Source organism: Phascolarctos cinereus, unplaced genomic scaffold, assembly GCF_003287225.1.
Source record: "Phascolarctos cinereus isolate Bilbo 61053 unplaced genomic scaffold, phaCin_HiC Scaffold_9;HRSCAF=440, whole genome shotgun sequence".
Taxonomy (NCBI): Eukaryota; Metazoa; Chordata; class Mammalia; order Diprotodontia; family Phascolarctidae; genus Phascolarctos; species Phascolarctos cinereus.
The window spans coordinates 73,699,575-73,726,315 of record NW_027556402.1 but is presented as its reverse complement, the minus strand read 5'-3'; the positions used below and the strand labels follow the sequence as shown (position 1 = coordinate 73,726,315).

The 26,741-nt window shown below is 35.3% G+C and overlaps 1 long non-coding RNA gene across 1 annotated transcript in view; it reads left to right on the top strand.

Moving 5' to 3' along the window:
• LOC110216045 (uncharacterized) overlaps positions 1-25,012 on the top strand; it is an 89,874-nt gene extending 64,862 nt beyond the window's left edge. Inside the window, exon 3 of the long non-coding RNA XR_013484089.1 lies at positions 24,240-25,012. This is a non-coding gene — a long non-coding RNA (uncharacterized LOC110216045). The remainder of the gene's footprint in view (positions 1-24,239) is intronic.
• The last annotated feature ends 1,729 nt before the right edge of the window (positions 25,013-26,741 follow it).

Here is a 26,741-nt window from a genome sequence, read left to right as displayed (position 1 = left end):
TGATGGGGGGATGGTGAGGATGGGAGCTAGACCCCAAAAAGAAAAAACCCTAGACTTTCCCACAAGGCCAAATCTCTGGCATTTGCAAGAGGCTATAATGTTATCAACTGGCCTTTCATTGTGGCTAAACCCAATGTCCCAATACTGTTACCCATAACCTAGGCTAGCCCTCCGTTGTTTTACTTCCCTAAGGCCCCCAGGCCATTTCCCACTCTTAATCCTAGCTAGGCTCCATTCTCCCTTGGCCAGGAGGTCCAGGTCCCAGGCATTTTGTTCACCCCAGTTTACTAGACACTCCCATTCAGATCTTCATTAGAATCTTCCTCCAGTCCCCCCAAACTACTTGGCCACTCCTAGATCCCTCTCACAGTCTTTCTGTATATAAGGTCCATCTTGTCTCCATTAAGTTGTTCGGATTCTTAGAATCTAGCCATTGGTCAGATTTTTACAATCTAGAAAATACTTCACATGTGCTCAGATTCCTTAAGAGTGTGGCCAATATGGCAGATCTTTAATAATCTTAACTTTGCCTGAAAAAAAAAAGAATAATTTAGAGCATTTTTATATGACTACAGATAGCTTTAATTTCTTCATCTGAAACTGCCTGTTCATAGCATTTGACCATTTATCAATTGGGCAATGACTTGTATTCTTATAAATTCGATGCAGGTGATATATTTTAGAAATGAGGCACGTATCAGAAACACTGGCAGTATTCCCCCTCCCCCCAGTTTCCTGCTTTGCTTTTAATCTTGGTTTCATTGGATTTGTTTATGCAAAATCTTTTCTAAATTTAATGTAATCAAAATTATCCATTTTGCATTTCAAAATGTTCTGTATCTTTTGCTTTTTTCATAAATTTGTCTTTCTCCATAGATGTGACAGGTAAAATATTCTTTGCTCTCCCAGTTTGCTTATATCACACTTTATGTCTAGATATGAGTCTATGCCTAGTTTCTGCCATACTCTTTTCCAGTTTTTTCAGCAGTTTTTGTCAAATAGTGAGTTCTTATCCCACAAGCTGGAGTCTTTGGATTTATCAAACAATAGATTACTATAGCCATTGACAACTGTGTCTTGTGTACCTAACATATTCCACTGATCAACCATTCTATTTCTTAGCCAGTACAAAATGTATGTGCGTGTGTGTGTATGTATATATTGTGTGTATATATTATGTATGTATGTATGTATATGTGTGTGTGTGTGTACATATATATATTTGCTGCTTTAGATCTGGTACAGCTAGTCCACCTTACTTTACAGCTTTTTTTTTCATTAATTCACTTGATATTCTTGACCATTTGTTCTTCTAAATTAATTTTGTTGTGACTTTTTCTAGCTTTATAAAACAATCTTGAGTACTTTGATTGATATGGCACTGAATTAGTATATTAATTTAAGTAGAACTGTCATTTTTATTTTATTAGCTCAGCCTACCCATGATATTTTTTTCCAATTACTTAGATCTGACTTTATTTGTGTGAAAAGTGTTTTGTAATTGTATTCATATATTTTCTGGGTTTGTCTTGGCAGGTAGACTTCCAAATATTTTATAGTGTCTACAGGTATTTTGAATAAAATTTCTCTTTTTCTGGCTGCCAGGTTTTGTTAGCAATATGTAGAAATGCCAATGATTTGTGCGTGTTTATTTTATACATTGCAACTTTGCTAAAGTTGCTAATTATTTTAAGTAGGTTTTTTTTGGTTGATTCTCTAGGATTCTGTAAGTATACCATCTTGTCATCTGCAAAGAGCAATAGCTTCATTTCCTCATTACTTATTCTAATTGCTTCAATTTATTTTTCTTCTCATTGCTAAAGCTATTATTTCCATAATATTGAATAATAGTGGTGATAATGGAAATACTTATTCCCCTGATCTTATTAGGAAATCTTATAACTTATCCTCATTACATATAATGCTTGCTGATGGTTTCAGATAGATAGTACTAATCATTTTAAGGAAAACTCTTTTTATTCCTATGTTTTGTAGTGTTTTTCACTAGGTACCGGGTGCTATATTTTGTCAAAAGCTTTTTTGGCAACTCTTGAGATAATAAGATGATTTCTGTTAGTTTTGTTATTTATATTTTCAGTTATGCTGATAGTTTTCCTAATACTGAGCCAGCCTTGCATTCCTGGTATATATTCCACCTAGTCATAGTGTATTAGCCTTGTAATAAATTACTATATTCTTCTTGCTAATATTTTATTTGTTTTGCATCTATATTCTCTAGGGAAATTGGTCTATAATTTTCTTTTTCTGTTTTGGCCCTTCCTGATTTAGGTATAAGCACCTTATTTATATCATAAAAAGAATTTGGTAGGACTCCTTCTTTACCTATTTTTCCAAACAGTTTATATAATATTAGAATTAACTGTTCTTTAAATGTTTGGTAGAATTCACTTATAAATCCATGTGGCCCTGGAGATTTTTTCTTGGGGAGTTCATTAATGGCTTGTTCAATTTCTTTTTCTCAAATGGGGTTATTTAAGTATTTTATTTCCTCTTCTGTTAATTTGGGCAATTTATTTATTTATTTTATTTTTTGGTAAATATTTAGCCATCTCACTTAAGATTGTTATATTTATTGGCATACAGCTGGGCAAAATAGCTCCTAATTATTGTTTTAATTTCCTCTTCAGTGGTGGCTAATTTACTCTTTTCATTTTTGATACTGATCATTTGGTTTTCTTCTTTCTTTTTCTAATCAAATTAACCAAAAGTTTATCTATTTTATTATTTTTTTCATAAAACCAGTCTTAGTTTTATTTATTAGTTCAATAATTTTCTTAATTTTAATTTTATTAGTTTCTTCTTTGCTTTTCAATATTTCTAATTTGATATTTAGTTGGGGATATTTTATTTGTTCATTTTTTAGCTTTTTTTTTTAGTTGCCTGCCCAATTCATTGATCTCCTCTTTCTCTATTTTATTCAGGTAAGCATTTATATATATTAAATATTGCTTAATTACTGCTTTGGCTGAATCCCATATGTTTTAATATGTTGTCTCATTATTGTTGTTCTGTGATGAAATTGTTGACTGTTTCTGTTATTCGTTGTTTGACACACTCATTCTTCAGGATTATTTAGTTTACAATTAATTTTCAGTCCATCTTTCCATGGCCCTTCATTTTATGTATTTGTTTTTTGCATCTCTCTTTTTTCTTTTTTTGCTTTTAATATTTCTGCCTTTCTGCTTTTGATTGTGAAGTTTTTATGCCCTAATACATGATCAATTTTTGTGTAGGTGCCATGTACCACTGAGGAAAAGATATATTCCCTTCTATCCCCATTCAATTTTTTCCAGAAGTCTGTCATATCTAACTTTTCTAAGATTCTATTAAATTTCTTAATTTCTTTCTTGTTTATTTTTTGGTTAGATTTTCTAGTTTTGAGAGAGGGAGATTGTGGTCCCGCACTTATATAGTTTTGCTGTCTACTTTTTCCTGTAAATTATTAAACTTCTCTTCTAAGAATCTGGATGCTATTCCACTTGGTGCATATATATTTACTATTGATATTTCTTCATTGTCTATGGTACCTTTTAGTAAGATGTAGTTTCCTTCTTCATCTCTTTTAATTAGATCTATTTTTGCTTTTGATTTGTCTGGATTGCTACCCCTGCTTTTTTATTTTTTTAAACTTCTGCTGGACCATAACATGTTCTGCTCCCACCTTTTACCTTTGTATGTGTCTGTCTGCTTCATATGTGTTTCTTGTAAATAACATATTGTAAAATTCTGATTTTTAATCTACTCTCATATCTGCTTCTGTTTTATGGGAGAATATATGCCATTCCCATTTGCAGATTACTGTCTTTCACGCCATCTTATTTTCCACCCACCCCCATTTATACCTTTTTTTCTCCTTTCACTCTTTCCCTCCTCACCAGTATTTTGCTTCTGACCACTGCCTCCCTCAATCTGCCCTCACTTCTATCTACTTCATCCCTTTTCTTTCTCCTTTCTCCTCCTATTTTCCTATAAGGTAAAATAGATTTCTATCTTACTGAATATGTATATTATTCCTACTTTGAGTCAAATCCAATCAGAGTAAGGTTCAAACAATGCTCACCCCCCTGTTTTTCTCTTTAATGTAGTAGGTCTTTCATATCTCTTCGTATCATGCAATTTACCCTATTCTGCCTCTCACTTTCCTCTTCTCCAGTCCAATTTTTTCTCCCCACAATTATTTTTATATCATCTCATCAAAGTCAACTTATGCCCACACCCTCTATTTATGAACACCCCTTCTAACTGACCTAATAAAGTTACTTTTCTCAAGAGTTACAATATCATCTTTCCACGTAGGAATGTAAACAGTTTAACCTTATTAAATGAGGGGTTTTTTTAATTTTTCTCTCTATTTTTGTTTTTCTTGAGTTTTGCATTTGAAGGTCAAATTTTCTGTTCAGCTCTGGTTTTTTCAACCTGAATGACTGAAAGTCCCCTATTTCATTCAATGTTAATCTTTTTCCTAAAAGATTGTGCTCAATTTCTCTGGGTAGGTTGTTCTTGGTTTGTAATCCAAGGTCCTTTGGCTTCTAATTCATCATATTCCAAGCCCTTCAACACTATAAGGTAGAAGCTGCTAAATCCTTTGTAATCCTGACTGTGACTCCTTAATATTTAAACCCTTTCTTTCCGGCTCCTTGCAGTGTTTCCTCCTTGACCTGATAATTCTGGAATTTGGCTAAAACATTTTTTGGAATTTCCATGTTGGGATATCTTTCAGGAGGTAATAATATCTTTCAATGATTATTTTACCATCAGGTTCTAAGATATCACAGCAGTTTTCCTTGATAATTTCTTGAAATATGGTATCTAAACTCTTTTTATTTTTTAAATCATGGCTTTCAGGCAGTCCAATAATTGTTAAATTATCTTTCCTAGTTCTGTTTTCCAGGTTTATTCTTTTTCCAATGAGGTTTTTTACATTTTCTTCTTCTTCTTTTTTCATTCTTGTTATTTTGTTTGACTGATTCTTGGTGTGTATTCATAGAATCATTAGCTTCCACTTGCTCAATTCTAATTTTTAACAAATTATTTTGCTCAATTAATTTGTGTGCCATATTTTCCATTTGGCCAATTCTACTTTTTAAGGAGTTGTTTTCTTCAGTGGATTTCCCCAAAAATTTGTCCAATTATATTTTTTAAGGAATTGTATTCTTCTATTAAATTTTGTCCTTCCTTTTCCAAGCTATTTTGCATACCTCTCATTTCTCCTTTCATTTTTTTATTTGGCTCTAAAAAATCTTTTGTTGACAAATTTATAAGAATACAAGTCAGTCCCCAATTGATAAATGGTCAAAGGATATAAACAGACAGCTTTCTGTTGAAGAAATCAAAGTTATCTATAGTCATATAAAAATGCTCTAAATCACTATTAATTAGAGAAATATAAATCAAAATGACTCAAAACACACCTATCAGATTGGCTAACATTACAAAACAGGAAAATGATAAATGCTGGAGAAGATGTGGGAAAATTGGAACACTAATGCATTGTTGGTGGAGTTGTGAACTGATCCAACCATTCTGGAGAGCGATTTGGAACTATGCCTAAAGGGCTGTAAAATATGCATATCCTTTGACCCAGCAGTACCACTTCTAGTCCTATATCCCAAAAGGATCATTAAAATGGGAAAAGGACTCACATGTACAAAAATATTTATAGCAACTCTTTTCGTGGTGGCAAAGAATTGGAAATTGAGGGGATGCCTATTAGTTGGGGAATGACTAAACAATTTGTGGTCTATAAATATAACAGAATACTCCTGTGCTGTAAGAAATGATGAGCAGGCAGACTTCAGTAAAACATGGAAAGACTTTAATGAACTGATGCTGAGTGAAATGAGCAGAACCAGGAGAACACTGTAACAGCCACAATGTATGATGACTAACTTTTATAGATTCATCTCTTCTTATCAATGCAAGGATCCAAGACAATCCCAAGGGACTCATGACAGAAAATGCTGTTCACATCCCGAAAAAGAACTATGGAATCTGAATGCAAATCAAAGCATATTATTTCCTCTCTTTTTGTTCCCTTTGCTTCTTTTTTCTCGTGGTTTCTCCCATTGCTTCTAGTTCTTCTTTACAGAATGACTTGTGAAAATAGGTTGAATATGAATGTATACGTAGAGCCTATATCAAATTGCATGCAGTCTTGGGGTGGTGGTGAGGGAAGAAATGGGGAGAAAATTTGAAACTCAAAATCTTATGGAAGTGAATGTTGAAAACTAAAAATTAATGAATAAATTAAAATATATATATATATATATTTTTTAATTTAATTTTATATATTTATATTGAGCTCTTCCAAAAAGGCTTTCTGGGCTTGAGAACAATTCATATTCCCCTTTTATGTTTTAGATGTAGGTATATTGGCAGTGTTGTCTTCTTCTAAGTTTTGTGTTTTGATCTTCCCTGTCACCATAGTAATTTTCTGTGGTCAAGGTTCCTTTTTGCTTCTTGCTCATTTTTTTTCTACCTATTTCATGACTTGCAAAGTTAAGCTCTTCACCTGGGGCATAAAGGGCACTGTCCCAATCTTCTTGTGTTGGGGGCTATTGGCTTGCTTAGCGAGGACCAAGAGGCCTCAGTTGCTGATCTGTGCTGTGACTAAGATCTTCCCACTGGCTTGCCAGGACACTGTCTGCTCTGGGCTACACTGACCTTTTACCCAAGTGAAACAGACCTTTCCTGAAGACCTTCCAAGTTATCTTAAGCTGGAAAATTATTTCCCTCCATCTTTTTGTAGGTTCTGTTGCTACAGAAACATGTAAAGGCTTAATTTAACATTGTTTCTGAGGGGAATTGGGGAGAGCTCAAGCAACTTCCTTACTTCTCTCTCTCATCTTGACTCTGCCTCTGAGAAAATAATTGTTTAAAAAAATGCTTAGTTCAATACTGGGATGCTCAATCCAATTTTAGGCAGCTTTCTTCATGAGGAAGATTTTACTGAATTTGTTTAAAATTTGTCTTTCTGCAATTTCTTCCAGTTATTCCCATTACTGCCCTCTGAGCATGACCTAGAATAATACAAACATAGGAAAGTAGATTTAAAGCTGGGAGGAACTTAAGAGTCAATCTAGTCTAACTGACTCAATTTATGTATTAGTAATTAAAATTTACATATTAGTAATGAGTAATATATGTGTATTAGTGAATTGAGATACAAGTACATTAAATGATTTAAAAATAGCTAGCATTTCTATAATACTTTAAAATTTTCAAAATTCTTTATAAATATTATTTCATTTAATCTTTCTAACAACCCTGGGAGGTAGGTAATATTCTTACATTTCCATGAATGAGCAAACTGAAGCAAACAGCAGTTAAGTGACTTTTCCAGGTTCTCCCAGTAAGTGTTTAAGGCACGATTTGAACTCAGATCTTCCTGATTCAAAGTGCAGCACTCTCTCCAATTATGCCACATACTATCCTCAAGATTATTTGCTTAAGGTAATGCAGGTAATATGGGACAGAACTGGGCTGTGAACAGTTCTCTGATTTCAGAGACAATACTATTTTCATGCTGCAAGAGTTCAATTCTTGCCTTGTATTCCAAAGGCATTATTTTAATAAAAAGAGATGAAAGACTAACAAAGTACCCTTCAAAATTCCTAAAATTCACTATGTTATTAAAAGTTCAATGTGAGAAACTCCGATTCTTAGAGTTCTCTTTCAATATGCAGAAAACAACAACTATCAAAGTCCTCACCTAAAAAATTCTCCAGTTTTGTTCTTTAAACAATTTTTTGTTTTGTTTTCTTTTTTGGAAGCTCACTTAAGACCCAATCTCATCTTTTTATCTTTTAAGTTGTTCTTGTGTGATTAACTTCAAACTATCAGTGGCTTTCTGAGTATAAGATAGATGGAGAAAGTGCAATATCTTCTTGTATAATTTTATACTTTAAAGACCATAAAGGTACAACATTATGCATGTATGAAGTACTTTGTGTTACTAATCTTTTGTAAGATTTTCATGGGTTTGGATTACTGCTAGTATCAGAAACTTGAATATTCTTTATGAATGTGTGGAGATGGCATTTAACATTTTGAAAACAGTCTGGAAATCAGAGAATCTAGGCTCTGATTGTGCTGCCAACTAGCTATATTACCTGGATAAAGTAATGTAACTTTATAGGACCTTAGTCTTGACATCTTGACATCAAACAAAATGACTTAAGTATCCTTTCTACTTCTAAAGTCTGTGAATTTTTAATATCTTTAGGGGTGAAGTGTTAGAGATTCCTACAAATGTTACAGGGGATAAGGCTTGAGACTTGGAGCCATGAAGACCTGAGTTCAAATCTTGCCCTATATATATGTATTAGCCATGTAAGCCTAGCCAAGTCATTTCACCTTTCTGAACCTCAGTTTTTATATTTGTAAGAGGAGGACAATAATAGCACCTACCTCCTGAAATTGCTCTTTTTAATATAAATTTATTTATTTTTAGTTTTCAACATTTACTTCCACAAGATTTTGAGTTCCAAATTTTCTCCCTATCTCATCCCTCCCCCCACCCCAAGATGGCATGCATTCTGAATACCCCTTTCCCTAGTCTGCCCTCTCTTCTATCTCTGCCCCCCTTCTCTTATCCACTACCCCTTCTATTTTCCTGTAGTGCAGGATAGACTTCTGTACCCCATTTTCTGTATTTCTTATTTCCCAGTTGCATGGGTAAACATTTTTTTTAAATATATGTTTTAAAAACTTTAGGTTTCAAATTTTCTCTCTTCCTCCCTCCCCACTCACCCTCATTGAAAAGGCAAGCAACTCAATATAGGTTATACATGTGCAGTTGTGCAAAACACTACCATAGTAGACATGTTGTGAAAAACTAACTCTATTTCCTTTAATTCTGTCTGGTGCCTCCATTTATTCTATTCTTTCTTTTGACCCTGTCCCTCCTCAGAATTTTTTGCTTCTGATTACCCCCTTTCCCAATCTGCCCTCCTCTCTATCATCCCCCTGCTCTCTTGTTTCCCTTCTCTCCCTATTTTCCTATACGGTAAGACAGATTTCCATACCCAATTGAATGTGTATGTTATTCCCTCCTTAAGCCAAATCTGATGAGAATAAGATTCACTCATTCCCTCTCACCTTCCCCCATTTCCCCTCCACTTTAAGTCTTTTCTTTTCTGTTTTTTTTGTGAGATAATTTACCCTGTTCTATCTCTCCCTTTCTTCTTCTCCTAGTATAATCCTTTCTCATCCCTTAATTTTATTCTCCAGATATAACCCCTTAAACTTCACTCCCCTTGTGCCATCTATCTATCTATCTACCTATCCACACATATACTTTTTTTCCCTCCAACTACCCTAATACTGACAAAGGTCTCATGAGTTATAAATATCTTTCCATGCAGGAATATAAACAGTTCAGCCTTAATAAGTCCATTATGATTTCTCTTTCCTGTTTACCTCTTCATGTTCCACTTGAGTCTTCTATTTGAAAGTCAAATATTCTATTCAGCTCTGGTCTTTTCATCAAGAATACTTGAAAGCCCTCTATTTCACTGAATGACCATTTTTTCCCCTGAAGGATTATACTCAGTTTTGCCAGGTAGGTGATTCTTTGTTGTAATCCTATCTCCTTTGCCCTCTGGAATATTATATTCCATGCCCTGAGGTCCTTTAATGTAGAAGCTGCTAAATCTTGTGTTATCCTGATTGTATTTCCATAATACTTGTATTGTTTCTTTCTGGCTGCTTGTAATATTTTCTCTTTGACCTGGGAACTCTGGAATTTGGCTACAATATTCCTGGGAGTTTTCCTTTGGGGATCTCTTTCAGGAGGAGATCTGTGTATTCTTTCAATTTCTATTGGTTCTAGAATATCAGGGAAGTTTTCCTTGATAATTTCTTGAAAGATGATGTCTAGGCTCTTTTTTTGATCCTGGCTTTCAGATAGTCCAATAATTTTTAAATTCTCTCTCCTGGATCTGTTTTCCAGGTTAGTTGTTTTTTCCAATGATATATTTCACATTATCTTCTATTTCTTTATTGTTCTGGATTTGTTTTATAGTGTCTTGATTTCTCATAAAGTCACTATCTTCCAATTGCTCTAATCTAATTTTTCAGGAAGTATTTTCTTCAGTAATCTTTTGGACTTCCTTTTCCATTTGGCCAATTTTGCTTTTTAGGGCATTCTTCTCCTCATTGGCTTTTTGGACCTCTTTTGCCATTTGGGTTAGGCTATTTTTTAAGGTGTTATTTTCTTCAGCATTTTTTGCGTCTCCTTTAGCAAGCTTTTGACTTTTTTTTTCATGATTTTCTTGCATCATTCTCATTTCCCTTCCCAGTTTTTCCTCTACTTCTCTTACTTGCTTATCAAAACCCTTTTTGAGCTCTTCCAATACCTGGGACCAATTCATATTTTTCTTGGACATTTTGGATGTAGGAGCTTTGACTTTGTTTTCTTCTTCTGGTTGTATGTTTCAATCTTTTTTGTCACCAAAGAGACATTCTATGGTTGGATTTTTATTTTGAAAGGTTTGCTCATGATTCCAGTCAATTACTTGAGTTTTAAACTCTTTGTTAAGGTAGGGGTCTGCTTCCAGGGTGGAGAACGCACTGTCCCAAGCTTCAGGGGTTTTGTGCAGCTGTTTTCAGAGATACTTCCCAGGACCTCCAAAGTGGTATGATCAAGGATGAGGTGTTTACTCCTTTCCTAGCCTGTGCTCTGGTCTATGAGTGACCACAAGTACTCTTTTCTGCCTTGGAACTGTGGGGAGGATTTTATCTGTACTGCTACTACAAGCTCAACCAAGCTACCTCTCCTCCTTGACCCAGGATTGCCACCCAGAACTGTGACCCAGATCCATGCATGGGCAAAGCAAGAGATTCCTGCCTCAGCACTAGCAAAGAGATCCCTGCAATCCCCCTCTGATCAGCCACCAGATTCCCCCTCAGTCTGTGGGCCAGAAGCTCAGGAGGCAGCCACCACCCCCCAGGCCCGCGCTCTGCACTCTCGGAGAACTGGATCTGAGACCGCGATCTCCACTCTCAGCAGAAACAGACTTTTCCCACTGACCTCAGTTGTCTTTGATATTCATAGGTTGAGAAGTCTGGAAGCTACCACAGCTGCCCATGCTTCTTTCCTCCGAGGCCTGCTCCAGGTTTGCCCACACCGTGCTGTACTCCTCTAACCGCCCGGCACAATATACCTTTCTGATCAACCATCCAGGCTGTCTTGGGCTGGAATTTTGCTTCACTTTGTCTTTTTGTGGGTCCTGCCGCTTTAGAATTTGTTTAGAGCCAATTTTTATAGGTATTTGGAGGGGTGTGGGGGAAAGCTCAAGCAAGTCACTTCTTTCACTCTGCCATCTTGGCTCCGCCCCCGAGCAACACTAAAGGGGACCCCATTTTTGAAGTAGTGTATTTCACTTCTAGACAACTCTAACGGTCAGGGAGTTTTTCCTGACTTCAAACTTAAATTTCAGTCCCCCTCCTGAAATTGTTGTGACAATTAAATGAGATGATATTGGAAAGTGCTAAGCACAGTGCCTGGCATGTAGCAGGCACTATATAAATGCTTATTCCTTCTCCTTCTCCCCTTTATAAGTAACATGCCCTCAAATATTACCCATTCTTAAAGATTCAGGTGACACAAGCCCAATTTTCTAAACAGATGCATTTTGACTGAAATTAATCATTACTAACCCATATTCAAACTATGCTTTCCTCTATTTGTTAGCTTCAAAATGAATAATGGTCTGAACCTTCCACCTTTCACAATACACATACTATCATTCACCTGGGGACATGTGATTGTGAGTAACTTTAGAAAAGCCAAGAACAGACACAGTTGCTTAAAGTAGAGATACATTAGAAGGAAGTTCAAAGTCAGTGGAGGAAAAAAAAAGAAAAGAAAAGAAAAGGGAAGAGAGCAATGTAAGAAAACACAAATATTATTTTTAAGTAATTTCTTAAAAAGTAGAAATGTTTTCATAATAACACTGGTAAAAAGTTATATCTTTTCTCTCATATTTCTTATATCCTTTTTAGAGATGTCTCTTTTATCATATCTCAGTCTTTTTTTTTTCAATCTGTTATTTTTATATAAAGCCTTCCTTCCATTAGAGGGAAGCTCCTTTACAGAAGGGTTTTTGTCACGTGTATGTATACTGTTCTCAGTACCTACCATACACTTAGGTTCATGATAAAATTAAGTTTAGTTGAACCAATCTGAAATAATATACAAATAAATGAATGAATGAGTGAACAAATGAATGAATGGATAAATAAACACATAGATGAATTAATAAGATAGGCAAAAATAGACAGCTAGACTACTAACAACAATAATATCCTCACCCAACTTTTCGATTTCTGTCAATAGCACCATTGCTCAACCATTTGTAACCTTAGAGAAATCTTTGATATTCACACTTCCTACTTCCCATATTCAATAATCTGCCAAGTCTTAACATTTCTATCTTTATAGTATCTCTAAAATATTTCCCCTTCTATTAGATCCTCTTCTATTGTTGTCTAGATTATTGTAATATTCTCCTAACCTATCTGTTTGCTTACAGGCTGCCCCTTCAATATGCAAGGGGCATCCTTTCTGATTAGGACAATTGGGTTACTCTTTCTGATTAAGCTACTCTCTCCTAGCTTGCTATAAATACTTATGCTCATGTGCTACTTAGAATGTAAGTACCTTGCCAAATGCAAAGAATCATGCATAAAGGAAAAACTACCATGCTGTTATCACAGCTATAAACAGTCTTCCTTCATTAAAAATAAATTATAAAAATGTATTCCACTCCTCCCTTCTCCCCACCACACATTGAAATACAGTATGTCATAACGAATAGAACATTAGCCTCTTTGTCAGGAAAACATGGGTTCAAGTCTCACATCTTACACACTGGCTGTGTGACAATGGACAAGTCATTTAAGCTTTCAATGTCTCAGGCTATTCTCTCAGGCTGTAAGATGCAAAGTATTTGCTGATTCACATTTGCAGAGAGTTTCCTCACTAGGAAGTCTCTATAGTGATAAAATTGCAAATATGGTCCAATACCTATATATTTACATATCTATTGATACACACATTACACATGCATATACATATATATGTATATATATATATGTACATATATATATGTACATATATATATATACATATATATATATATATATATATATATATACATACACATACACATTCTCTTCTAATTACAATTCCTGCAATGAATGTTTCATTATGGTGTGGTGGCAACTTTCAGTTTCTGAGGACTATACAAGGACATGCCAAACCTATGAACCAATTGACAATTTTTTGCTAATGTCCTACTATTTGGCAGGCACTATGCAAGGTGCTAAGGAAATAAAGATAAAAAATTAAAATAATCATTGTATTCAAGGACCTTACATTCTATTGGAGAAACATGTTTGTATATGTATATACATATATAGATACATTATATGTAATTAACAAATTATATATAATATATACAATAAAATATATACAAATGTACACAATTTTAAAATGTAGTAATTTTGGTGTCAAGGAACTAGCATAGCAATTGGGCAGAAGTTATTAGCAAAGGCTGCAGGTGGCATTTGAGTTGAAGTTAGCAGGAAACTAGGAATTGGATTCTAAGGGGCAGAAGTGAGGGCAAGCACAAAGGCATGGGGGGAGTGGATATTTAAGTTGGGAAATATAATGCCTTGGATGAGGAAATGTAAGAGGGCACCATTGTGGTTGGACCTTAGAATGAGTATAGTAGAATAATATATAAAAGTGCAGCAAAGGTCAATTCAGCCAGGCTGTCAAATATGAATTAAAGTAATTTATGTGTAATTCTGGAAGTAAAAGGGAGCCATTACAGATTATAGAGAAAGGGACCGACATGGCTTTCATTGTAGGGCAGGTGAAAGCTGCAGATCTGTAATGTGGATACTATCCAGAATAAATATGGAGAAGTTCATCCTGAGAGGGTCAGCCATCTTATAAGTTTTCTTTTTTATCTGTTTGTTTGTTTTTGGACACAACTCCTGAAATTGTAAATGACTGACCTCTATGATTTTTAAATTATTACTTCTATATCTCTAGTCCCTAGGATAATTTCTGGTATACAGGAAGTACATAATAAATGTTTATTAAATGAGTAGTCAGTAGACAGTAATCAGTAGAGAGAGTATCCATATAAATGAAATTACATATCCTTTGGCATACAGAAATAATGGCAACTATCTGGTTTCTGAGCTTTTCCCTATAAAATGTCTTCCATTTGCTACAAATTATATACCCCAAACAATTATTCATGTTTGCCTAAATTCCCCTGTAGTTTCCCCACCCCCCTCATCTTTTAAGTCATCTGTGAATTGATATTTTTCACTATTTTCTTATATTTGTAGCATCTAACACAAGCTCGGCAGAAATCCAAGCTCTGCCTGAGGGCAAAATTTTGATCTCTGATTTAAGTTGAAAGATGTATTAAACATAAATAGCATAGAAAACCCCTATTGGCTATTCTTGGGAAACAGTTCAAAAGCACAAGTTAATGCTTCCAAGGTTAATAGCACTTTGAACCTCCTAAATTGTCTCCATTTCTCTGTTTCATTTATAGTCTGTGATTGATTTTTTTTTTCCTGGATGCCTAATGTTGACGAAAGAATTGCAGGCCAAACTTTAAAAACAATCTCATCTTTGTATAATTTTAGCAATATAATTTTAGTAATTAGCTGAATTGCCCTTGAAAAATAAAATAGGGTATAACTAAACTCTCCACTGGGCACTTAACTGATTAGAATAGTAGGGGTGGGCATTTCATACTTAAGCATGCTAATTGTTGGGGGCACCTAGAATATATTATGTCCCATACATAGAAAGCAGTTCTAGTCAATAAATCAGCAAGTACCATGCCTGTTTAATCTGTACATCTGAAATGAGACCTTCTACTGTGAGCACTTTTTTTCCCCTGTTCTGTGTTTCTACATGGATATCCCCAAGAACTATTACTGATATGGTTAAACAGTGGGAAACTTACTCCATCTCCCTAAGTCTTAAGTTTTTCACCTACCTTGTGAAGGTAAGATGAGATGATCTCTAAGGTCTCTTAAAGCTCTAAATCCATGATTCTGTGATCTTGTCCTAAAATATCTAAGAAATGAAAAGAGTCCTTATTTTTTTCTTAAATTGATTAATTTTTAGTTTTCAACATTCACTTCCATAATCTTTTTGAGTTTTAAATTTTCTTCCCCTCTCTCTCCACTTCCTTCCTCAAGACAGTGTGAAATCTGATATAGGCTCTATACAACATTTCTATCAAACATTTTCACATTAGTCATGTTGTAAAGAAGAATTAGAACCAATAAGAGGAACCACAAGAAAGAAGAAACAAAACAAAACAGAAGGGGAAAAAAAAGAGCAAGTAGTATGCTTTGATCTGCATTCAAAATCCATAGGTCTTTCCCTGGATGTATATAGCATTTTCCATCATGAGACTTTTGGAGATGTCTTAGATCTTTGCTAAGTCTATCAAAGTCAGTCATCAAACCACGTGGCTGTTATTATGTACAACATTCTCCTGCTTCTGCTCACTTCACCTAGCATCAGTCCATACAAGTCTTTCCAGGTTTTTCTGAAGTCCACCTATTCATCATTTCTTATCGCACAATAGAATTCCATTACATTCATATACCACGACTTGCTCAGCCATTCCCCAATTGATGGGCATCCCCTCAATTTCCAATTCTTTGCCACCACAGAAAGAGCTGCTATAAGTATTTTTGTACATGTGGGTCTGAAAAGAGTCCTTCTTAACTGCAAATTTTTTGAGAGTCAAACTATCAAAATTATAAATTCATTTGGCAGGAGGGAGAAATTTTAGAATTGTAATTTCATTGGTGTGGGGACCTAGCAATGCAGACCAGTACCTGCTGTGCAATTTATAGATGTAGGAAGTTAACTGAAATAGTGGGAGGTTACATGAATTCTTCAGGGTCCACAGTAGGACTTGACCTAATGTCTCTGAAGCTAATTCTCTATATGATGAAAGGCAGCAGGACACAGTCAATAGAGTACTTGCCTTCAAGTCAGGAAGGTCTGTGTCTAGTTCTTGCTTCTCAATCATTAGGATCATATGACTCTGGACAAGACATTTAAACTCTGTATGCTCAAGCAACTCTTTACAGATTGCAAAGCCTTATTAGCAGAGGTAATTTAGCAAGTAGGAAGTCTCTGTCTCAATGAAATTATAAGTCTGGGCGAAAAAAAAAATAATGAAATACAGCTATGTTTTTGATGTTAAAGATTAGGAGAAAAAAATGCTGATCTAATAATGTCAATAATGTCAGTGTAAGCTTAAAACTAATACTACTATGTAATAACTAAAACTGAAAGGCAATCTTAATAATCTTAATAGAAGAAATCTTATGTAATCTAAGTATTTTAGGGAGGTGACTTTTTTATTGTTTTGTTTTATTTTGTTTTAGTCTGGATATGTGATTTAATCAGAATAGGGAACTAACTCCCAGTTGGAAACTCCTTCAATCAATAAAGATTAGCAGCCATTTTATAGTTTATAGTCAGTTACCAAGGTCACCAAGAGGTTAATTTCAAGTACCCTTCTGCTCACTGAAAACATCGGTTTCAATTGTTTCTGCTTCTGGTGGAGAGAGGAAAACACTGGCTTATTTGCACTGCTAATGTCTTCTACAATTCATAATTATGACAGGTTCATAGGTTTAATCAAATCCATAGATTTATTCCAATTTTGTTAGGTTGGTGGTAGAGATATTAATTATTATCACAGTCTTACAGATGAGGATCAGTTAAAGGAAATGATAATGTTTCACCTGAGGAGAGAAAACAGAGGGATAATGAATAATAGTTCTTTTCAGATATTGGAATGGTTGCTACATGGGAGAAATACATGTTTCGTTGCTTTTGTCCACAGAAATTGGCACAATGATTGCAAATTGAAAAGCCTCAAATTTCAGTTTAAGGAGGAAAAAAACCTCAAATAAACAAAACAAACAAATTTATTTCTAACTATTACAGCTATCCACAAGTGGAAAGTGCTGTCTGAAAGGTAGCAAGTTCCCTTTCCCAAACAGGGCCTTCAAACAGAACTCCATTGACCACTTAATTGGATATATTTTTGAAGGTGTACTATAACCATTGACTTTAGAGCTTATTTTGCATTCTTGAATTCAGTTGAAGCTCCTTGAGGTTAATTGTTTTAGCTAGGATCACAAAGCTAGGAATAGAGGTGGTCAGAACTTGAAAGAAGATTCCCCAAAAATGCATTCAGAACTATTCCCACTATATAATACTTCTAATAATGGAGATTTTTTTTCTAATCTTTTAGACCTTCTACATCCTATGTAATAGACTAAAAAAAAAAAGTAAAGTGCTTTACAAATTTTAAAGATCTATACAAATGGTAATAGTATTAATAGTAGTGGTAGTAATAATAGTAGTAGTAGTAGTAGTATTTGTTGTTGCTGTAGTAGTAGTAATACTAGTAAAGTAGTAACAGCAGCGGCACAAGCATTGCTGAGAGTAAAGCAAATCATCTTAACCTAGGGTTTACGAACTTATTTTTTTGGTACATTTTGATATCTACATTTCCATATAATTGGTTTCCTTTGTAAAATCACCTTTCTGTGTACTTAAGGTTATTATTCTGAGAAGGGGTCCCTATGTTTCATCAGATTGCAAAAACTGACATAAGAATAGATCAAGACCTCCTGGTTTAGGGACACAAAACAAATAGCTAGATCACTTCTGGGGTCTCTTTGAGCTCTGGTTCTGTGAGCCTATGATAGCAATGAATGCATATTTCTTAATGATGGAAAAAAAAATTATGACACAAATGTAAGAGGTTTTGTGAGTCATCACTTCCAGTTCAATACTTCAAGGATTTGTTGTTTCATTGAATAATGCGTCCATTGGTGAAAATACTCACCTCCGTATGTCTTATTAAGTGGTTTTTATGTCAGAGACAGTAAAAAAGAAAATCATGTCCCTATGATCTACCTTCTCATAGAAAGCCTTTCCTAACTGCTGGACAAAAGTCAACAAGTCAAGTCACAAAATAATTACTTAAAAGCATGTACTATGTATCAGTCACTGTGGTAAATGTTGGGGATAGAAATACAAGAAATATAGACATGCTGTTAAGGAGTTTATACTTTAATGGAAAGAGATAACACTTAAATGGCAGTTGAGAAGGCAGAGCCAAGGTGGCAAAATAAAGGCAGGGACTCACGTCTCCCCCAAATCCCTCAAGATACATTTAAAAATCACTCTAAAAAAATTCTGGAGCAGTAGAACCCACAGAAAGAGTGAAACAAATTTCCAGCATAAGACAACTTGGAAGGTTGACAGGAAAAATCTGTTGTACAAAGGTGAGAAAGGAGAGCAGTAGAGCCGCACAAGTGCAGACCTGGCCCCAGAAAGCCTCGAGTAGGCCTCAGGGTGACTAAATCACTAGCAGCAGTGGTGGTTACCAGACCTCTCAGTCCATAGATGCCAAAGACAACTTAAAAGGTCAAAAGGAAAGAAGGTCAAAAGGTCAATCTCTCAAGTAAGAGAGATAGGGGTAAAATTGGGAATAGAAATGAAAGTGATGTAAGAAAATCATGAAAAACAAGTCAATACCTTGCTAAGGGAGACCCCTTCCCTCCAAAAAAAAAAAGCTGAAGAAAATAACACCTTAAAAAACAAACTAGGCCCAATGGTAAAGGAGGTCCAAAAAACCAATGAGGAGAAGAAAAGCTTACTGAAGAAAATAATTCCTTAAAATTTGTATGGAACAAATGGAAGCTAAGGACTTCATGAGAAATCAAGAAACAAAATAAAACAAAAAGAATGAGACAAATAGCAGCTAGGTGGCACAGTGGATACTGGAGTCAGGAGGACCTGGGTTCAAATTGGCCTCAGACACATAACACCCACTAGCTGTGTGACTCTGGGCAAGTCACTTAACCCCAACTGCCTCATCAAAACAAACAAACAAAAAAACACTTTTGGGGCAGCGAGGTGGCACAGTGGATAGAGCCGCCACCTTGAAATCAGGAGGACCTGAGTTCAAATCCGGCATCAGACCAAACACTTGACACTCACCACCTGTGTGACCCTGGGCAAGTCACTTAACCCCAATTGCCAAAAAAAAAAAAAGAATAAAAAAAATAGGAGATAATGTGGTGAAATGTTTCACTGGAATAACAATTGGCCTGGAAAATAAATTCAGGAGAGACAATTTTTAAAATTCTTGGACTTCCTGAAAACCATAATAAAAAAAAGAGGCTAGACATCATCTTTCGAGAAATTATCAAGGAAAACTGCCCTGATATTCTAGAACCAGAGAGTAAACTAGAAATTAAAAGAATCCACTAATTACCTCCTGAAAGAGATTCCAAAATGAAAACTGCGAAGAACATTATAGCCAAATTCCAAAGTTCCCAGGTGAAGGAGAAAAATATTGCAAGCAGAAAGAAAGAAATAATTCAAGTATCGTGAAACCACAGTCAGGATAACACAAAATTTAGCAGCTTCTACATTAAAGGATCTGAGGGCATGGAATATGATATTCCAGAAGGCAAAGGAGCTAGGATTACAGATTACAACCTAGAATCACTTACCCAGCAAAACTGAGTATAATCCTTCAGGGGGCAGAATGCATATTCAATGAGACAGAGGACTATCAAATGTTCTTGATGAAACAATCAGAACTGATGGAAAAAATTTGAGTTTCATATACAAGACTCAAGAGAAGCATGAAAAGGTAAACAGGAAAGGGATATCATAAGGGACTTAATAATTTTAAACTGCTTACATTTCTACATGGCAAGATGATATTTATTAACTTATAAGACCTTTCTCATCATTAGGGTAGTTGAAGGGAGTATATACATACATACATATATATATATATGTGTATATATATATACACACACACACACACACACACACACACACACACACACACACATATATATACACATACATATATGTGTGTATATATATATATTATATATAATATATATATATATATGGATATGGATAGATAGATAGATAGACAGAGGGCACAGATGTGAGTTGATTATAAAGGGATGATATCCACAAAAGCACTTATGAAAAAACAGGGAGGAAAAAAAGGGAGAGGTAGAATGGGGTATATAATCTCACATAAAAGAGGCAAGAAAAAGCTTTTATAGTGGAGGAGAAGAGGGGGGAAATGAGGGGGGAGCGAGTGAACTTTACTCTTCTCAGAATTAGCTCAAAGAACGAATAACATACACATTTAATTGGAAATAGAAATCTGTCTTCCCTTTCAGGAAAGTAAGAAGGGAAGAGGATAAGAGAAAGAGTGGTGGCTGACAGAAGGAAGGGAAGATTGGAGGAGGAGGTAGTCAGAAACAAACACTTTTGAGGAAGAACAGGGTGAAAGAGAGAGAATAGGATATATGGGGGGAAATAGGATGGAGGGAAATACAATTAACAATAGTATAGGTGAGAAAAAAATTGAAGCAAGTTTCTCTGATAAAGATCTCATTTCTCAAACATATAGAGAACTGAGCCAAATTTATAAAAATAAGAGCCATCAATAAATGATAAGAAGATATGATCAGTTTTCAGGTGAAGTAATCAAAACTATCTATATAACCTAACTCACTATTGATTGGAGAAATGCAAATTAAAACAATTCTGAAGTACTACCCCATACCTATTAGATCGGCTAATAGTAAAGAAAAGGTAAATGACAAATGTTGTAGGGAAAATGGGAAAAGTGATACTTAATGCAACATTGGTGGAGTTATGAACTGATTCAACCATTCTATAGAGCAGGTTGGAATTATGCCCAAAGTGCTATAAAACCATACATACCCTTTGACCTAGCAATACCCCTAGTAGTTCTATATCCCAAAAGATATAAAAAGGCAAAAAAGAAAAAGACCTACATGTACAAACATATTTATAGCAGCTATTTTCTGGGAATAGAAAATTAGAAGCTGAGGGGATTTCCATCAACTAGGGAATGGATGAACAAGTTGTGGTATGTGATTCTAATGCAATACTATTGTACTATAAGAAACGATGAGCAGGATGCTCTCAGAAAAACCTTACTTTGGTGACAAAGATCAAAATATACTACCAGAAAAAGACAACAAAGTCAAAGCTCCTACATCCAAAGCCTCCAAGAAAAATATGAATCTGTCCCAGGGCTTGGAAGAGCTCAAAAGGGATTTTGAGAAGCAAGTGAGGGAAGTAGAGGAAAAACTGGGAAGAGAAATGAAAGTGATGCAAGAAAATCACGAAAAAAAAAAGTCAACAGCTTGCTACAGGAGACCCAAAAAAAATACTGAAGAAAGTAACACTTTAAAAAATAGCCTAACCCAAATGGCAAAAGAGGTCCAAAAAGCCAACGAGGAGAAAAATGCCCTAAAAAGAAAAACTGGCCAAATGGAAAAGGAAGTCCAAAAGATTACTGAAGAAAACACTTCCTTAAAAATTAGAATAGAGCAATTGGAAGACAGTGACTTTATGAGAAATCAAGACACTATAAAACAAATCCAAAAGAATGAAAAATTAGAAAACAATGTGAAATATCTCATTGGAAAAACAAGTGACCTGGAAAATAGATCCAGCAGAGAGAATTTAAAAATTATTGGACTATCTGAAAGCCATGATCAAAAAAAAGAGCCTAGACATCATCTTTGAAGGAATTGTCAAAGAAAACTGCTCTGATATATCAGAACCAAAGGGCAAAATAGAAATTGAAAGAGTCCACTGATCTCCTCCTGAAAGAGATCCCCAAAGGAAAACTCCTAGGAATATTATAACCAAATTCCAGAGTTCCCAGGTCAAGGAGAAAATATTACATGCTGCCAGAAAGAAACAATTCAAGTACTGTAGAAACACAATCAGGATAACACAAGATTTAGCAGCTTCTACATTAAAGAACCACAGGGCATGGAATATAATATTCCAGAGGGCAAAGGAGATAGGATTACAACCAAGAATCACCTACCCAGCAAAACTGAGTATAATCCTTCAAGGGAAAAAATGGTCATTCAGTGAAATAGAGGACTTTCAAGCATTCTTGATGAAAAGACCAGAGCTGAATAGAAAATTTGACTTTCAAAAACAAGACTCAAGTGGAACATGAAGAGGTAAACAGGAAAAAGAAATCATAAGAGACTTATTAATGTTGGACTGCTTACATCCCTGCATGGAAAGATGATATTTATAACTCATGAGACTTTTGTCAGTATTAGGGTAGTTGGAGGAAAAAAATATATGGATAGATAGATAGATAGATAGACAGAGGGTACAGGGTGAGTTGAAGATTAAGGGGTCATATCTGGAGAATAAAATTAAGGAATAAGAGAGGATTACACTAGGACAAGAAGAAAGGGAGAGGTAGAACAGGGTAAATTATCTCAAAAAAAAAAAACAGAAAAGTCTCTTACAGTGGAGGGGAAATGGGGGAAGGTGAGAGGGAATGAGTGAATCTTCTCATAAGATTTGGCTTAAGGAGGGAATAACATACACATTCAGTTGGGTATGGAAATCTGTCTTCTACAGGAAAATAGGGGGAGAAGGAGACAAGAGAGCAGGGGGATGATAGAAAGGAGCGCAGATTGGGAAAGGGGGTAATCAGAAGCAAATACTTCTGAGGAGGGACAGGGTCAAAAGAAAGAATAGAATAAATGGGAGGGCAGGATAGGATTAAGGGAAATAGAGGTAGTTTTTCACAGCATGTCTATTATGGAAGTGTTTTGCATAACTGCACATGTATAACCAATATTGAGTTGCTTGCCTTTTCAATGAGGGTGGGTGGGGAGGGAGGAAGGGAGAAAATTTGAAACCTAAAATTTTGAAAACATATGTTAAAAAAAAATGTTTCACATGCTACTGGGAAATAAGAAATACAGAAATGGGGTACAGAAGTCTATCCTGCCCTACAGGAAAATAGAAGGGGAAGGGGATAAGAGAAGGTGGGGGAGAGACAGAAGAGAGGACAGACTAGGGGAAGGGATATTCAGAATGTGTGCCATCTTGGAGTAGGGGGAGGGGTGAGATGGGGTGAAAATGTGGAACTCAAAATCTTGTGGAAGTAAATATTGAAAACTAAAAATAAATAAATTTATATTAAAAAAATAAAAAAAAATATTTTAAAAAGCCACACCCCAAAACCCCCACAAAATAAAAAAATACAAAAAAAAAAAAGAAAAACCTGGAAAGACTTGCTTGGACTAATGTAAAGTAAAATACACTGTGTACAAAATAACAGCAATATTGTAAGATGATCAACCTGTGAATGACCTAGCTTTTCTCAGCAAAACAACAATCCAAGACAGCTCTGAAGGGCTTATGATGAAAAATTCTATCCAACCCCAGAGAAAAAACTGATGTTTTCCAAATACAGATGGTAGCATTTTTAAAAATTTACTGTAATTTTCTTGAATTTTCTTTTTCCTTGTCTGCTTTCTTTCACAACATGACTATTATGAATATGTTTTTTGCCTGACTACACATGTATAACTTATATCAAATCACTTTCCCTTTCCATGGGGGCTGGGGAGGTTGGGAAGGAAGAGAATTTGAAACTCCAAGATTTAAAAATGAATATGCGCATGTGTGTGTGTGTATATATATATATATATATATATATATATATATATATATATATATATATATATATATATATATATATACCTAGAGAGACAGAGAGAGAGAGAGAAAGATGGGATAAAAAGGGAGTTGGCATATGAGAGAAGGGAGGTACTCCTTTGGGTGTGACAAAGTCCAGAGAGTAAGAAACAGAACCAGGAAAGAAATGAAGGATGGCTTGACTTCTTCTGTGTTCCAAGTAACAGGAACATTGTGTGATGATCACCTGTGACTGCCTTAGCTCTTCACAGCAGTACAATGATCCAAGATAATTGTAAAAGACTCATGATAGGAAACTCTATCCACAGCCAGAGAAAGAACTGATGGAGCCTGCATGCACAAAGAAGAATATTATTTTCCTTTTTTTTTTTTTGATGGGCATGGTTTTTTTTCCCTTTTGTTCTGTTTTTTTTTAACAACATGACTAATATGGTAATATGTTTTGCATGATGGCTCATGTACAACCTTTATCATATTGCTTACCGTCTTAGAGAAGGGGAAGGTGTGAGAGGGAGGGAGAAAATTTGAAACTCAAAATTTTATTTTAAAAAATAATGTTGTTTTTTTTTTTTAACAGAAGTTCTAGGAGGAATCTCTATTAATGGCAGAAGATGATTTTAGAGGCAGAGGGATCTTCTAGAATGAGAAACTACAGTGATAGAGGGAACTTCCAGTGTGAGAAAATAGTCTAGGTGGACTGTCAAACTGCAGAGAGTCTCAAACAAAGCTGGGACAGGAATGGATGCACACAATCCTTTAGCAGACTCTTGCTCTGATCAACTATTTCCAGCTCAGCTCGGCTGCCAGAACTTGTGTTTTATTACATAGTCTTGCCAAATCCCAACTTCTTGAAATAACAGGATTGCATTTAATCAAGTGTTTCAGGAGAACCATTAGATTTTCAAGCTATAAATGTACCATTCTCTAGAATGTGACTGGCTCACTACAGAAGAAGGAAAGAAGATGAAGAGAAATCAACATAAACCTTATTCAAGCCCCTTTGGTGTCTTTAAAAGAATAGCGAAGGCTCCAGCAAGCCAAATGCATCTACATTCAGGAGCCATCAAAGAAAAAGACACACTGTGTAACAAAGCATATTATCAGTAGGTTAATTCCTCACCAATAGGAGGAAATCAGTGACAAAAATAATCCAATTCTTTCTGCCACCATGAATTCCCTTTCTTTTTCATTGTTTCCCCAAGTGTCCTTTCTATACCCAGGAAAGGCTGTCAAAATGCCTTGGCCAGACGGTGTTCGCAGATCTACCTTTCTGACACACAAACAAGCTGCAGTCTAGCTGGCATGGAAGCTGCCCCAAAAAAAGCCATTGATCAGTGTCTCAGAGTATTACTAAGCAGTCAGGAGAGAGCAAAAGCAAGGCCTGAAAGGAAGGGAGGGAGGGGGTGGTTGATCTTGTTTTTACCAATAGACATGGTGTCAAAAACAAGGATTCTTGCTTTCTTACTGTAACAGATAGAGTGAAATGTATAGGTGTCTCATAATGCCTTTAACTCATTTAATATTACACTCTCTTTTTTCTTTCTTTTTTTCCTCCTTTCTTTCTTTTCCTTCCTTCCTTCCTTTTTTTCCTTTCTTCCTTTCTTCCCTTCTTCCCTTCTTCCCTTCTTCCCTTCTTCCCTTCTTCCCTTCTTCCCTTCTTCCCTTCTTTCTTTCTTTCTTTCTTTCTTTCTTTCTTTCTTTCTTTCTTTCTTTCTTACTTTCTGTTTATTTAAGGCAGGACAGATCACAAATCAATGGAATGTTTATAAAAGTGACAGAAATATGAGGAAGAAAGTAGGGAGACAACTGTCATGATTCTTAGGCCAGGCTGACCTCCATAGTAACGAATACGAAAGTAATGATTGATGTATCATCATACTTCTATATGTGCCAGCCTTACACACACACAGCACACACACACACACACACACACACACACACACACACACACACACTCACACAATATCCACTTCTTTGGAAAACACCACAAAGGCTATATGTAGAAAGTTTCCATGTCACCATTCAGAAACCAATTCTACAAGGAATATTCTTACACACTTTCAAATACAAAGTGTCACAAATTAACAACTATCATTTCACAAAGTTCTAATAGGTCAATAAATGTCTTGTTTTTTGTAAAGTAGGACCTTCTCCAATCCCCAAAAAATAAAAGAAAAAAAGAAGAGAAAATTAGCTATCCCTTCTCTCACAGAAAACCCGGTCCTTCCAGAGCTCCTCGAACATGTGGTTTTCTCCTGCTTTAGGGACGTATGTTTGGCTAGAAGTCTCTCTGTCAAACTTCGAATGAGAATATAAGCCATTGAAATGCCAGAAGTTGGGAAATGAATAAAGGGAAATACATTGATTTTAATTAATGTAATTTCCAGTAAACATTAATTGAATGCAAAATTATGAACAAAATGAAGAGATCAAAAGAAATGAAATACTGCCTCTATCTTGATTGATCTTGCCAGGCAGAGAGTCATGACAGCTGAGGGCACTAGTAATTTCAAAGAGAAAGTAATCTCAAAAATGTTACTGAGAAGGCAGGTGCAAGACTAGGAACAATATCATGTCACAAACAGGAAAGAAAGGTTGAAAGGAAAAATTAGTTTGAAGAAAGCTTGATGTGAGACTCAATTAAGCCAGATGAACCCACAAACATGTATAGGAGAAACTGGAAAGAGGGCAAGAAAGAAATGAGTTGTGAAACAAATTTTACAGCATTGCTGTAACAATGGATTAGCACCATTGTCATCAGACAGTGGAAACAACACATTTGTGCTTTAAACACTTCAGTATTTGATGTTCCATATGAGGAAATGGAAATGGAGATTGAAAAGATGAATTCAGGAAAGTAGCTGGGTCAGCAACACTAAGTACACATGTAACACATTGGTACTGAAGGGGAAAAAAAATCTCAAAGTATTGATGGATCAATTTTCAAAACAGTTGACATGAAAAAAAAATACAAAGCAATATGAAAAAAATGAGGCCAGTAGTTTTTATACATAGGTATAAATGTGTGCATATGCATACATGTGTGTATATGTTTATAAGTATGTATCATATATATATA